This window comes from Pleurodeles waltl, chromosome 8, assembly GCF_031143425.1.
Source record: "Pleurodeles waltl isolate 20211129_DDA chromosome 8, aPleWal1.hap1.20221129, whole genome shotgun sequence".
NCBI classification, from domain to species: domain Eukaryota; kingdom Metazoa; phylum Chordata; class Amphibia; order Caudata; family Salamandridae; genus Pleurodeles; species Pleurodeles waltl.
In genome coordinates this window covers 403,677,621-403,693,969 of record NC_090447.1, presented here as the reverse complement: position 1 = coordinate 403,693,969, position 16,349 = coordinate 403,677,621, and positions in this window count along the sequence as shown.

Below are 16,349 nucleotides of genomic sequence, written 5' to 3'. Positions count from 1 at the left end.
TTAAAAAACAGTAGGACTGCAGGCTCACCGAATATGTCTAATTAGCAGCTTCAGTGCTTTACACAGAGGTATTATGTTGTTCACTTTATAAAGATTATTGCGTGGGGTAAATGTGATTACGCTCAAAGGATAAATAGGTGGGCCAAATCTAAACATGTTTAATATAGTAATTATTCACATATTGTGAATGTTTTTAATACTAAAGATGCTCACTAATGCGTAATGATTGTGTTTTCATAAAATTGTAATTATAATACATGTATAATTAAACTATAAGCACTGCTAAAAGACTGGAGGCCAGTGGCAGAACTATTGACTTCTCAAATTCTTGTTTGCTGTTAGCACCAGTTAAGCTCTGCCATAAAAAGGTAAATTTAGCCTTGTTTGGAAGTGATCTCAATGCATTACAAAGGTTGATGAATACCCACTAATTAATGTGGGGATGTTCACTCAATCTGTGCTGTCCACTCCACTGACACTCCGCTTGGAACGCCCACTTCTCTCACCACAAGCCAAAGAGCCAAAAAAGTGTACAACAAAACATATAAAGATCTTGGCTCTGGAAATCAGAATGTAGCTATGACTGAAATAATTTACAACAAAACAGGATTCTGAACTATAGGAAATTCTAATTAATGAATCCAAGAATACAGCTGGAAGCTTGGGACAGTCACAGGTTTCCTGGATTACTCCTCAAAACATTTCCTTTTACGACTATGCGAAGAGTTTTTTGCATGTGGAATTTTGAAAAGTGCACAACTTTGTGCAATTTATCTTTTTATCCACGGGGAAAATATGTTCCTCAAAGAGAAAACACTGTCCCTTCATTACCAACCATTTTTTTCTTGGGAGGGTGGGGAGCGGTGTCTCCCTATTATCACGTGGAAAGGGGGTAGTCCTGCCTTTGAGAGGAGAAATCTCTGACCGTTTACATGATAAGACCGAGTCAGAAAAGGTTTTTTGAATACTCACAAAGTTACACATTTGTGGGTGTTCTCAAACGTTCCTGTGGCCCCGCTCTGGAATGCTCATTTTAGCACATGTATATAATTTCACATTCATAATAATTCACTATCATGGCTTATTATTATCCATGTGTAAATCCCTTTACGAGTGCAAATTCAGGTTCTTCTAAGTCTGAACTAGAGAATAGCAATTTGCCTCTGTGAGATTTAAGAACAAATACATTTTACAATCGAGCAATACATTCATAGTTGCAACTTTTTCCACACATATTACAGACATCTGCTCTGTGTTACACGTTAGTTGAGGTCGGTGGTTATTAACTATCTGCTATAGACAGGAACAAAACTAATTTCAGAGCTTTGCAAACCGTATTTGTTTGCAGCACTGTCACGTACAATTTATAGATCAGCTTTACCAGGTACACAAAGTGGAGGAGTTCTGGATGGTAGAACCATGTTTAATCTTCAACCAGTCCTGTGAGATTTACAGTCAGGTGAGCAGGTAACAAATTGCAGAGGCGATACTCTCTAAATATTTCATATGCTGTCTGACTGGTCTTTGGCTGGAGGTTGGACGTCTTCCCAAAGACGTTGCTGCTGATGGAAATACAAATGTGGATATAAGTCTTTCCTCCGCTGAAATTTATAGCGCGATTCGTTCCACGTACGTCTATCAAATAGGATGTGTGTTTAAAAAACGGATGCAATTTTTTCAGCAAATCGCGCAAAGGTTACTTGATGAAGAAGGTTCATTTTATTTAAATGCTGATTTAAAAAATAACATTGTAAAGTGTCGAGATGTTCATATAAAAGTTCTGTTATAAAAAGCGACACTGCATTAACATATATCAATCAATCAATCAATCAAGGATTTTTAGAGCACACTACTCACCCGGTAGGGTCTCAAGGCGGGAGGGGAGAGCTACTGGTCGAAAAGCCAAGTCTTGAGGTGTTTCCTGAATGATAGAAGGTCTTGGGTCAGGCAGAGGTGGAGCGGTAGGAAGTTCCAGGTTTTGGCGGCTAGGTGAGAGAATGATCTTCCTCCGGCGGTGGTGCGACGGATGAGGGGGACGTAGGCGAGGGCGAGGTTGGCGGAACGAAGGTTGCGGGTGGGGGTGTGAAAGGTGACTCTGTTGTTGAGGTAGGCGGGACCTGTGTTGTGGAGGGCTTTGTGTGCGTGGATGAGGGTTTTGAAGGTGATCCTCTTTGATACTGGTAGCCAGTGTAGGTCTCTGAGGTGGGGTGAGATGTGGTCGCAGCGTGGACGCCTAGAATGATGCGGGCGGATGCGTTCTGGATTCTTTGCAGCTTTGTTTGGAGTTTGTTTGTTATTCCTGCATATAGGGCGTTTCCATAGTCCAATCGGCTACTGACCAAGACGTGGGTGACGGTTTTCCTGGTTTCGATGGGAATCCACTTGAAGATTTTGCAGAGCAGGCGGAGGGTGTTGTAGCAGGAAGAGGAGATGGCATTGACCTGCTGAGTCATGCTGAATGTGGAATCCAAGATGAAGCCCAGGTTGCGTGCGTGGATGGTGGGTGAGGGTGCGGATCCTAGGGAGGTGGGCCACCAGGAGTCGTTCCAAGCTGAGGGGTTGGTGCCAAAGATAAGTATTTCTGTCTTGTCTGTGTTTAACTTGAGGTGGCTTGATTCCATGCAGCTGGCAATAGCGTGGAGTCCGTTGTGGAGGTTGTCCTTTGCAGTAGTAGGGTCTTTCGTGAGGGAGATGATGAGCTGAGTGTCGTCTGCGTAGGAGACTATGTTGATGTGGTATGTTCATGTGATGTTGGCGAGGGGGGCCATGTAAACGTTGAAAAGTGTGGGGCTGAGCGAAGATCCTTGAGGGATGCCACAGGTGATTCCGCAGGCTTCTGACAGGAACGGCGGGAGGTGGACTCTCTGGGTTCTGCCCGTGAGAAATGACGAGATCCAGTCCAGTGCTTTGTCGCGGATTCCAGCGTTGTGGAGGCGTGTGCAGAGAGTGTGATGACATACTGTGTCAAAAGCTGCGGAGAGGTCCAGGAGGATGAGTGCTGCTGTTTCTCCTTCGTCGAGCATGGTCCTGATGTCGTCTGTGGCAGCAATGAGTGCGGTCTCGGTGCTGTGTTTTTTGCGGAACCTGGATTGGGTGGTGTCGAGTGCCTTGCTGTCTTCCAAGAACCGGGAAAGTTGATTGGTCGCGATTTTTTTGATGACCTTGGCTGGGAAAGGAGGGAGGGAGATCGGTCGGTAGTTCTTGGGGTCGTCAGGGTCTGCCTTTGGTTTCTTTAGCAGGGAATTGATTTCTGCGTGCTTCCAACTCTCTGGGAAGGTGGCTGATTCAAAGGAGCTGTTGATGGTGTCTGTCAATGAGTCTCGCGTTTGTTCGAGTTAGAGCTATTAAGGTTGGAAATTCCTAACTGGACTCTTCTTGCACCATAGACTGAAAATCAAAAGTAAAACAGTTAACATAAGCCAGTCCATTCGAAGCTCCACGGCCGCCATGAGCATGAGCACGAAGGAGAGACACAAGGAAAAAAGAAGTTCTCTCACAGTCAAACGTATCGGCAAACGTGTAATTATCCATGTAACAGGGTCGATGACCAAGGTGGTAGCAAAACTGCTCCAAGGAGGGACAATGTAAAGCATTTACCAATGATAACAAAAGATTTTTGAAAGGCATGCCCATGAACGAGTGATAGTGATGGGCGTGTGGTAGGTGTGGTTAGAAGCCCACAGATAGATGTAGGCATGGTTAAAAGCCCACAGATAGATTACAACAGGCCAGAGTGCTTGCGTGCTCTACTAAAAAAGAAGAGCGATTTTCGAGTTGTCAATTCTGTTGCTCAGAATCCCCAGGTGAAAAACACCCCTCTAATTCACTTTTTACCCATGTATAATTTAATTTTATGTATGGGCCCCAAAATCAGTTGCATCTCTTCACAACTTCTATGCAGGGGAAGAGGTTTAATGGAGGAGCTATTCATAACTTAGCTTCCCTTCCCTGTCCCAAGTTAAAAAATCACATACAAGGCCTCCTGCAACCCACACCCACCATTCTCTGTGCCTTCACTTTACTTTCCATTCCCACCAGAACCTGTGCATCCATGCTTTCCATCGCTGCTCTCGCAAGTTCTAAGAAAGTTTGGAATTCCTTTATGACAAGTTCTGTTACTCAGCATTGCTACCACATAGCAGTGAATTATTAATTTTAGAATCCAACTGCTCATGCTAGTTGCTCTCAGTGACAGCCATGCATACCATAAGGAATTACAGATGGGAAACTACCAATAGCAGGGTTGTTTTCCACAAGGTCCTCCAAAATAAGAGTGGGCAGAACTCAAGTAGTTTCACTCCGTAGAATTCTGTGGAGTTACATGAAAACTCTGTAAGATTCAGCACACTTCTGCAAGAAGGCAGAATTAGGCATGTTGTGCTGCTTGTGCTGGTTTTTAGCATCCGGAGCTCGTACCATGATTAAAACTCAGCGCAAATGTCACCACATGGCAAATCAGAGGGTACTGCTTCTTGAGTTGATTTTGCTGCCGCTTGAGTAGGTTTTCTACTCGAATGGCAGGTTTCTGACAGTGAACAGTCTCGACCGCCCATGTTGGGGAAATCTCATTGGGTGGCGTCTAAGCTACCAAAAATCATGCTAGGGGACGCCAAATCTTGCTCATGCTCACCAACGTACTGTTTGTGGGTCGCACATGAGAAAATACTCTGCCCCATATTGGTTGGCAGAATTTGGCGTGAACTCCACGATACACACGTGTTGCCAAAACTCTGCCAAATCCACCAGCGGAACGAAATTTATCTCCCACCACTACTCAAATTACATCTCTTGGAACCAAAAGGAGGAAAACGTAATGTTATTGACTGCTGCCCATGTTCAATTTTCATTCATCTATACCCACCCTCTCCAAATCATCTTCCCCTATTCTGCTGATTTCTTGAAGCATCTGAGCATGTGTAGAGGAGTCATGGGAAAGCAATGTATAACAGAACCTAATCTCTCCCAGACATTTGATGGTTGAGGTGAGATATACGTATTATCAGTAGAATTATAATAAAAATATATGTTCAGTACTTTCCACTCAAATCAATTCCATGAGGAAACATATACAAATGAAAAACAATTATCTTTGGGCAAAGATTCTGCTTACAGAATTTGCCTATATCATGTACAACATTTATAACCACTTCTGGATTTTAGCCAAGAGTACTTTGCATGCTGGGATTTTGAGCCAACAATTACAGAGTTAAATACATACCTACAAGCCCATCAACATATATTCCATCAGCTGAAAAGTCAGATATGGTTGACGGTATCTTACAGTGTTACTTAGCAGACTTGTGGAATGCAAAATAAAATGTAGTTCCTAACTGTGTGTTTTTTAGGATTTTACAAAAAATTTATGTGTAATATACGTACTTAAAGGGGCTTTCAACCAACTCTTTTCATCCATTGGTCTGTTGTTGTGTCATTCACATTTTTGCCTGCCAACTAGAGCATTCAGCATTGGGCAGGGGGCCAGCCTACTTTTGCATCTGGCTATTTTCACTTTGAGTGAATGCATTTTGCTATTTCACAAGGACCACATCTACCCACAACGTAGTTCACTTCAGTGCCAGTGTTTTTGTTTGTACCTAACTATTACTTTATCATTGTCTGTGTGTTTACAACCTGACACACCATCTGTACTGCCTGAATTGATTGAACTCCTCCACCCCTCATTCGCAGCTACCACTGCTCTGAACCCTTGAAGGAGTAGAAGGAAGACTTCAGAAATCTTCATCCATCTTACGAAAGAGGCCAGTTATGATGTGAAAGCATTCTGTGTTGATGCTGTGCCATAGTGGTCACTACATCCTGTCTCAACACTTGATCATGAAAGACAGTGAATGATGGGCAATTCATCAAACTCAAAAGCAGATATTGAGGAGGGCCTGATCCATGCCAAATCTTCAGGATAACCATTGGCCAGTTTCTTTAAATTCACTATAGGCAAATGCATTTACTGATAATCTGAAAATCTGGCATGAATCCAGCCCTCTTGGGCCTAACATGGACACTCCTTGTCTAAGTCTTTCCATTTGGCATAATAAACACCTGGATACTTCTACACATTCCCGAAGCTGGAATAGGCAATCTTCACGATTAACCAGCTACTTTAAGATGATAACATAAATTGGTCTGTAGGCATACAAAACTGCTATGCTTTAGAAGACGAGAAAAACACATTATTGAGTCTACCAAAAATATACTAAAAACACATTGAAGTTCAGGACACCACATCCACATACCCCAACTCATGTAAACCTGCCAAATGTGCTGATATGTCTAAATTCTTTAGAGGAATATTGACGAATTCCCTTCAATCTGCTCTCCTTCACCATTGCAGAATCTCCTTGACATTCATCTGCCTGAGCAGACGCATGCTAGGGATGTTTTGGAGTGAAATCACAAATTTCATTACCAATATCATCACACTTGACTTAACATGTATGTAAAATAATTCCTTCTCTCAACCCTTCTACCAAACTCTTTTTATTAACCAAAGAAAGAGTGAAGCTTTTAGATCTCCAAACTGTAATTGCACTTCAAAATATCACAATCAGCTGGAAACCCTTGAACCATTAGTCCCTCACTGGCAGAACTCAGCTACCAATTCCACAGACTCCAGAATACAACACTGGATGCACCACAATACTGACATCTTTAAGAGACATAACATCAACACCAATGACATATCTAAACAAGATAAACCCTCCTTCCATGGGACAAAATGGTTTGAAGATGATGGTAAGCCTCTGTAACGGAGATAGGAAACTCTTGCAATAGCTTAGAAGAACACACTCTTTGGGTCCGATTCACAAACTGTACTTTATAGTCCTGTTGGGAACACTCCCAAAATGAGGGTCACACCTGGAAAGATTTCCTTAGTCCAGATTACGCCTGAACCTGCTCTCTGTTTACCCAGTCCTGTCCCTGCTTATTCCAGTCGGAGTCTGCTCCCTGTTTCTCAGCCTTGTCCATGTTTGTTTCTGCCAGAGCCTTCTTTCTGTTACGCAGATCTGTTCCAGCCTTTGCGTCAACCTGAGCCTGTACCCTGTGCCTGGCTTTGCTTCCTAGTTGGTTCCCTCACTTTCTGTTTCCACTTCAGTTATTGTGTCTGGTAAGTGTCCTATCAGTCCTCACCTGTCTAGAAGTGTTTTCCTTTGTATTTGGTCTGGCACCTGGTTTTCAGGAGGCAAATCCAGCCCCCATCCGTTGTCTAGTGTTGCATGTAGTCATTAGTGCCTAACAGTGACAGTGTGCTATGGCTGTATTCCTAGAATCACCACTTTGTCTCCAGCAAGGCCAACAAGGGCTAGTCTCATGTAAGTATAAACCTTGTTTGTTCTCTAAGGGTCCAGACACAGAATCACTTCTGCTGCCTCCTTTCTATGGGGCTTGCGTGTAAGATTAATCTGCACAGAGGCAGTGACGTTCCCTGTTGATGTGGGAAGTTCTGAGCCCTACCCTGTGTACAGTCTTACTGATAAGCCCTGCATGTTTGTCCATTACTGACCCATTTCATATTTGATCACACTAAGGTTGCTCTGCCTTCACATTTCTGTTTTCTCTGCCTTACCATAGCTGGCCTTTCCCCTTGTATGCCTTTAGCTGCTCTTCTGCTTTGGTACACTACTTCCTTGGGAGATACTCTGTAAACTCAAGTGGTGCCACTAAACTCAAGTGGTGCCCCTAACAGACTGCTGACTAGACCCGCACAAAACCGTAACACCATGGAGCCCAATCCTGACACAGGGTACATATGCCTACATACTTGAACTGGACACTTCTGTGGAATGCACATCTGAAAATATGTGAACACATGCAGCCAGGGCAGCAGGTCCACCACAGCAACATAAGTAACATAGGTAATTCTTATGAGTCAAACTGACGTGTACATAACATTTTATAGGAGGAACTAAGGCACAGTGTCTCAAACACTGTACGTACCAAACATGTATACACGGCCGACATATGGGTAGTTCACACACGTCACCATAAAGTCGTAACCAACAATTAATAAAATATGGGGGAGTAACATATCCGACATAGCACTCATCAGACATCCTAATTCATCCCTGAGTATTGTTTGTCGTGTGAAATGTAATGTCCCCAAAGTCAAACAACTACACACATCAAATGAGTCAACACATATTACAAACACATATCATCACTGTTGTACGTCACTGATTGCCATCTGATGTAGATACCCATTTGTAACACATTCATACATGAGCATTACATCCAATGTATTGCATGCCGTTCCTTCAGAAGCACACATATTGTTGTTACAGATCATTCACACAAAAAACACACAGTTGCATGCTCTAACACATGTGGCCAACCACTATACCACACACTCCAGGCCATACCATCCTATCTTCATCTTGATACAGGGCGCATGCATGTTAAATAACTGAAAATCATGCAAACACAGTTTGAGTCATAAATTTTGGTGCAAATGTGTCAAAAAATCACACAAACGCTAACTAAACATTCTTGGGCCCTTAGCATCAATTCCACCAGTGCACCACATGCATGCGGATATCCATTGAAATAGAAGTTTACAGGTAATGCATGGTATTTTGCCGCATATGTAGGTATGCGTCGAAAATATTCAAACAAACATGCATTAAAAAAATACATGCATGATGGAAAAAGGGCCGCAAAGGGGACAGGCAGTGATGTAATAGGAAATCCTGTTTACAGGCATGGTACAGTGGGTGTACTTTCACTTTCTCTTTACAGTCTGTGCTTTTTCTTGACTGTGGCTGTGTCTCAGTGTTGCTGGTGTCTGGATTGTGTTTCTTGTATCTTGTGGTGTCTCTTTTGTTTCTTTTGTGTGTTCTATTTGTATATTGTACCTGTTTATGTGCTTTTGTGTAGTTTAGTGTCTTTTGGATTGTATTTGCATTATTCGGTGTCTGTTTGGAGCTTACATTAGTTGGGTTAGTTGGGGTTCCTAGTTTGGGCTGTAAGTTTCCTTTTTTTACATTTATTTTCCTTCCTTTTTACACTTTTTCTGTTTTGCATTGTTGTGCAAGGACATGCCGGGAAGGACGAGACTGACTCACATGGGGGAGGAGGAGCTTGGGGGATTTGTGTGGCTGGGGTGCCACGTTCTGCCATTGATGCTTGAGATGGGTTGGCGTGTGATACAGGGGTATCACACAGAGGCAAGGCAGCTGTGGTGGGGCAAAGTGGTCTACCACCTCAAACGGTATTCTACATGAGCAGGAATGAGCAACAGCTGGAACAGCGTTGGGCTGACCTGGTGGCCAGAGAACAGGATCTGCTGGACCACCTGGGTGTGGTGATCGGTGGTCCTGTTGGTGAGTATCACATTGACAAATGTGTACAGTAGAATGCTCCTGAGTGACAGTAGCAGATGTCTTGACGTGCTGCATGCGCTGTTTGTGGCCATGTTGAATGCAAGCAGAACAAACTTTTAGTGACCCTGTATTGAGATGTATTCCACATGTCTATACATGTTAACAATGTAGTCCTGAACTTTGTTGAGTCATGTCCAACTATTACTCAGGGCAACATGTACCAAGCTATTTTTAATTGTTACAAACGGCCTAGTTTTCAGATTTTGTGTGTTTACATCTGTAAAAAATGTTTATTCCAGTGCACATCCCCAATTTTGCCATTCTGCTATCACATTGCCCAATCACAAAACAGGGTTTGCTAGTGGCATTTAGGAAGAGGCGTTCCTTTCCTAGTAGCTAGTCGCAGACCGCTGATTGATTGTTTGGTGACCACAAATGCTGGCACTAAACAATTGCAGTTACTAACCATTTCACGTTGGTGCAAAAAGGGAGGGGTCCCCATGGGATCCCTTCCCCTTTGTGAATTCATGCCCAAAAACTGTTTCAGAGCAGGAAGTGGTTCCACGGACCACTGACTGCTTCAAAAAAAATATTAAAGTAAGAATACTGTTTTTTGAAATGCTTTCTGTTTACCCTTGAAGACATAAGGCTGCATTTAAAAAAAATATACATCTCTATTTGAAATCCGTCACAGACATGGTGGTCCGCTGAGCCCAGCAGGCCAGCATCCCTGTGAGTGCTGCCATTCCCAAGGGGTTTGCAAAATGAGACCTACCTCATTAAAAATCATGAGGTAGGTCATTTGCTACCCCAATTGTGATTTGCAAACAGTATCATTGACAGTGTTGTACCTCAGATCATCCTACTTGCAAATTGCGAGTTGCTAAGTCTCTCAATGTGTGACTCACAAAACCTGATCTTGGTACATATGACCCTTAGTCACACCTTTCAGGTGCAATGACAACACCTGTGCCATTGCCTTCTGTCAATGATGATCAGGTAAGACACTGTCAGCATGCCACATTTCACTGTATCGGGACAGCAATGTGGGCACTCCATTTACGTGACACTTATGTGGTATGCAATAGGCGTGCATGCAGGTAAAGGCCAGACGTGTGCTGTCATCAATGTGGGTGTTTTGGGAATTGTGTTGGCAGATCAGGTGTTGATGGTTGTCCACAACTGGACACATGAATGCAAATGTGAATGACCTATGGATACTTCATTCCTCGGTGGCAGCCCTCCTCACATGTCTTCTACTCGCTAAATCCATGTACAAGTGGACATGGCTTTGTGGTTGTCCTCGACAGTTGTGATGATGTATTGCATGACCATCCCCCCTGAGGTACAGGGTTAGGGGAACAACATATATGTAGGTAAATGTGATTTTCACAGTGTAGATGACAGTCATCTCATTCAAGCAAGCATGTGTCCCAAACAACACTGACCCCTTATGATTAGCAACTGCATACCATCCTGCCAATTACATCTACAAATCACTGGTATTGGGGGCCTTGAAGTTGACTCAGATGATAAAGATTAGTCAGCCTTGCCCATGTGAAGTAGTTGCTGCCTTTGCATTTTGACACATTTCACTACATCAATGCATAGATCACTTTATTTGGTCCACCTCTTGTTGTGCTTTGCTGTGGTGTTAAATACTTGATGTTTAGGCAGCTTTGCCATTTCATTTGTCAGGGACATTATATCATCTGGACTGTGATTTGGACCGCATTTTTGCAAATTGAGGCAGAGTGTTAGATTGTCATCTGTACATGCATCACACAATGATGACACTGATGGTTGCCTGTCTAATTTTTACAGCTGCCAACATGGATGTAGCAGCGATAAGGGCTTTCCAGAAGCGGGCAGTGAGATACAAACACATATTGGATGTCTAGTCTGGGTGCCAAAGGATGGCAAGGCGCCATCAGAGAGAGCGGGCCACAGGAGAATGGCAGGCTTTCAGCCAAGGGGGGCCGGCATTGGACACAAAGGTTGGAGCCACCACCACAACTGCAGCCAGTACCACAGCGGCCACCATCACATCAGCCCCACCTGCTGCACCGTCAACCTCGGCACCACCAACCACCACACCTGCTGCACCTTCAACGTCAGCACCACCAAACACCAAACGCCACACCTTCTGGACCATCAACCTCTGCAACACAGACCACCACATTTGCTGCAATAGACATGGCTGCAATTGCCGAGCTCCACAGGGACATGAGGAAAGTGTTGAGGAAGCTTGACACAATACAGAGGGACGTGAAAAAAAATACCCAGAGGCTCAAAGCTATTAAGAAGACACTGAGGGGGGCAAACATGTGAACTCTTGCCTCCCCTCACCCCTAATTAAGTCTCCTCCCTCCTCATTCCTCATCCTCTTTTGTAGTGGGTTTACGGGGTTTAGTGATAGCTTAGAGTAGGGTAGAAGTTTAGATAGGATAAGTAGGTTGAGGGGGTTTCATATTATTGCATGTTAGTTTGTGGGTGGGTGGTGGTTAATGTTGGGGCTTTTGTGTATTTAAAAAATTACAAAAAATAAATATTTGTTTAGTATTAGTTAGTATATGTTTAGGTTAGTATATGTTGTCCTACATGTGTCTCATCATATAAGGGAGGTGGGGAGCAAATGTTTAGAGTGTGTTGTTAGATGTGATACGTAAGCTTAGCATAGGGTAGTTAGGACCCGTTGTGGGTAATGCATAGTTAGGATAGATTAGGTTAGTATAGGTGTGTTACATAATTTTAAGTTCTGTTTCGTACATATTTATTAAAGATTTTGGTACTCTCTTAATGCTTGTGTCATAAGATTGGGGCTCAGGGTCTTTGCATGGGTGTACAGTGCCAATTGTCTGTTGGCCTGTGAATTCCATCCTGCATCCACATCCCTCTCTTGACATGGTAATTCCTACTTCCAACTGAGCTGTCACATTGGCAGCTACAACAAATCTGAATCTCAATGCTTCTGCCATCCATTGCACCCACTACTCAACGTGACTGTGGTTCCCATGTATTGGACAGGTAGGTGTGCTTTTTAAACTGTAATTGTTTTGATCCTGTGTCATGATGTTGGGCACTGTGGGACATCTGCCTGCAACCTGAAGTTCATGTCAACACTGCTAAACTGAGTAGTGCCAATTTCAGAAGAGGTCAAGTATGCAAATTTCAAACCAATGTGTTTTACTTGTACTCCCATCTGACGTTATTGGCCAAACACTCCTACACAGCCATTCCTGCTGTATGTTGTGGGTGAGGCATGTATGTTTTAAAGCAAATGTCACATACACACTGACACGAACATGAATTGCCAATTGAGTAGTGAGAGACAATTGCAGTCCATAGTGGAAAGGTTAACAGTGTGTCAGTAAAGAGTGCATGTCACCAACTGTAGCAATACTGGCATGTTGTCAAGCACAGGACAAAGGAAAATCAGTGGCCATGTTACTTGGCATTTTTTCCTTTGTTCTGCACTTACATTCATGCCAGCATTTCTTGCACTCAGTGACAGTTCACCTGACCTCTGCCACACTGTTATTTTATCTGCAATCTGTTGCCAAATTGCCTCTCCCCTCCCAATTGGCAATTTAGAGGTGATGAAAAGTTGATGCTGGTGATCTGTCACCTCTCTCACCAGAATTTCATGCTCCTCTGCGCTGAAGCGACACTTCCTCTTCTCGTCTCTCCCCTGGGTCTTGTCTGTGTCCTCCTGGCAGGTTCCCGGTTGACTGGGGTCTCCCTGGGGTCTCTCCTAGCTTCTGTGATCCATTTTGGGGCTCCTTTGCAGTGTTTTCCCCATTTGCGTTTCTTTTTTACGCTATTGCAGGGAAAAATGGCGCATATTTGTTTTGCGATGTTTTTCCATGTCGTAAACCGGATTAGAGCCATTTTTCCAGCGTTAACTCATTTTGCCTTACGACAAGGTGCAATGGATAGCGTCAGGAAAAATTACTCTAACCTATTCTTAGCGCCACCTAGCGTCAAAGTATAAATGTGGCGCACGGGTGGCGTTAAGAAATGGCACTAGCCAGTGCTAATATTTTTGATGCAAAACTGCGTAAGTTCAGTTTTGCATCAAAAAGTATAAATCTGGCCCCAAATCTCCATTGAAGATTGTTTTGTGCATGAAGGTGTCCCTTCCTGCACAAAAAAAATGTCCCCCGCAACGTAGCTATCCTTGCACCATGACACAAGTGTGGCTGCGTTGGCGCTCAGCAGCAAATTTAGCAACGGCGCAGAGGGAAACACAGGGGTGCACTGTACTCTTGTGAATACGGCACATCCCTGCATTTCTAAAGTGACGCAGTGCAGCCCTCCCCATTTTGTCACAGCGCTGCACCACTTAGTTTGTTTTTGTCCATAAAGGCCTGTTTGCTTGCAACCATCTTGATCAAATCTTGATTTGTGACTGCCCTCCCACAGATGTCTGCCTCTTCTTTCCCCACTATAAAGTGTTTGTTAGAGTAACCTGTGAACTGATGCAAAAATTATACGAACAATGTGTTATTTGAAAATTTCAGCTGTATTCAGGTGTTATAGTTGGAGCCCAGCTCCTAGACATATTGCTGCTCTTTAGGGAATAAACCTGCCCCTTCTGTTGCTCCTTTCCTCATCCTTCTCACAGCGAATTTTACTGAGGGACAAACACACAAGCACATTTCTGGCCCCTGTGTATGGTGGAGGTTTGGAGATAGGGTTGGAGGATTGGATAGCATACTACTGAAAACAATTGCTACTTGTTTGCACTGCATTGAATGGGTGTGCAACCTTTACTTCACAGTCATTACATCACAGATAAGTATATTGTGGGCAGGTTTCAGTTTTTCTATAACTCTGCATTATGGTACTTTACATCACAGGTATCTGAACCCCTGTGTCCTGTAATAGAGGTTGCAACATTTCTCTTTGTGTTGCAGTTTACCACTCAGACCGCGAGGTCCCACGGAACTCACAGCAGACTCTCGCTCCCATGGGAGAGTGTCAGCCTACCGTAAAAAATACACTCTAGATCAATCAGATCGCTCCATTATTTGAAGGTGCATACCCTGGGACACATGCAGGTATCCCGGGTTTCCAACCCTTCAGATATCTGTATATTTTGAGTTTTTTAAGAACGGATTTACACTAAATCACAAAAAGCACAGTGCCATCTACACCAAGCTAGAAGGTTTTTGTATTTTGTGGTTATAGGGTGCTTCATCTAAAGGAGCTTCTATCCACCTAAACTTGGGAACTACCCAGAGTTCCCTGCTTCTATTTTTTGCATAATGTATGCAGCACCTGAAATGGTACTACCTTGACTTATACTGGGTGCTCACTTGTGGCTGGGCAAAGCTATAACTCGCTGAAGAGCTTTAACTGGAGTGAAACACATGTCATGGGTTGCTTTTATTCAGGTTACTATGAATGGTATTTGGTATTTTATCAATCCAAAGTGGTAATTCTGTGGCAGGAGTGGTAAAAGGCTTTTGTCATTTGTCAACTAAGCGTGGATGGCACTTGCTAATGCCTACAAACTGTGCTAGAGAAGCAGGCATTTGAAGGGAGTCGATTCAGTGGTGTTGTAGTGTGCTCCATAAAAAGAAACTGCTCTCCACCTAATCTTGGGAACTACACAGAGTTCCCTGTTCTTTTTTTTGCATTATTTATTTAGTACTCTAAGCCTGAAATGGTATTGTCTTTACTTATACTTGTGCTCCCTTACATCTGGACAAAGCTATATCTTGCTGAAGAGCTCCAATTAAAGCACAACATGTGTCAGCGGTTACTTTTATTCTTTGGATTGGATGGCATTTTACGTATGCAATGTTGTAATATTGTGCCTGGAGAGTTGAGAGGCTTTTGTCATTTTTCTGCCCAGTGTGGATGGCCCTTGCTAATCCTCTGCTTAAAGATTTTGCCGTAAAAATGGCAAAAAAGGCTTTGCCACTCTCTAGCTTGGCATGGATGGTACTGTCGTAATCCTGTACCTAAAAACTCTTCTAGAGAAAGAGACAATTGAGGTAAGCAGATACAAAGTGTTTGGTGCTCCATATAAAAGAGCTGGTCTCCTTCTAAACTTGAAACCCCTGCTTCTGCTTATGCAGCACCGAAGCCTGAAAGGGTATTGTCTTGATATGTATATTTTTTCAGAGAAGAAACGAGGCTAAGTGAAGGCTAAAGCAATGTTTTAATTAGGTGAAAATGTCAGTTAAAACTTGACCTTTGAAACTCTACGAACCACTGAAATTCACCAATTATTGTTGACTGAAGTACTTATAACTTGTGTACCGCTGTGCAAGGTTCTGTCATCTATGATGTAATTTCTGGTGTCATCAGTGATGTTGTTAATGATGTCACAGAACAAGTCATGAATTATGTAATATGTAAGATAATAAGGGGTGAGTTATATTTACTTTAGTTAACTATAAAGTCAGTGAAAATATAGGACTACTAATTATGCACTGAAAACAGTGACCATTATTTACAGACTAAGAGAATCTATTGCCTTTTTCTTTTCTAACTTTGGCTTTTACTTTTCTTGGTTTTCTTATTTTTGTGTAATTCAATTCAGCTATTTTTGCTAAAGTGGAGAGCAACAAGGCTTCTTGACAAAAACTCTTTTTTTTACCCATCTCTTAACCTTTTCCCTGGTAGACAGATAGGTATGAAACTTGTGCATAGACTTAGCTGGAAGAACCACATAAATAGGTGACTTATTGTAAATCAGTTGTGTTCACAAAGTTGTTAGCAAGACAAAAATGCCCTTTCTATACAAAATGCACAAGAACCATAACTATAGAGTGACTATCTCGGTTTTATAAGCATGGACTGAACAAAATATAGCTAGAAGTAAAGTTATGGATGTGATTTTCTGTGGAAAAAACACTGAAATGTTTCAGTCCTGGTTAACCTAGTTATCATTATCACTCCATCCACTGCTCATTATTTCCGATAGGAATTCACAGATGAGAACACGAATGACATAATCAATAACATTATTGGTTACATAAGACATCACCTCACCCTTGA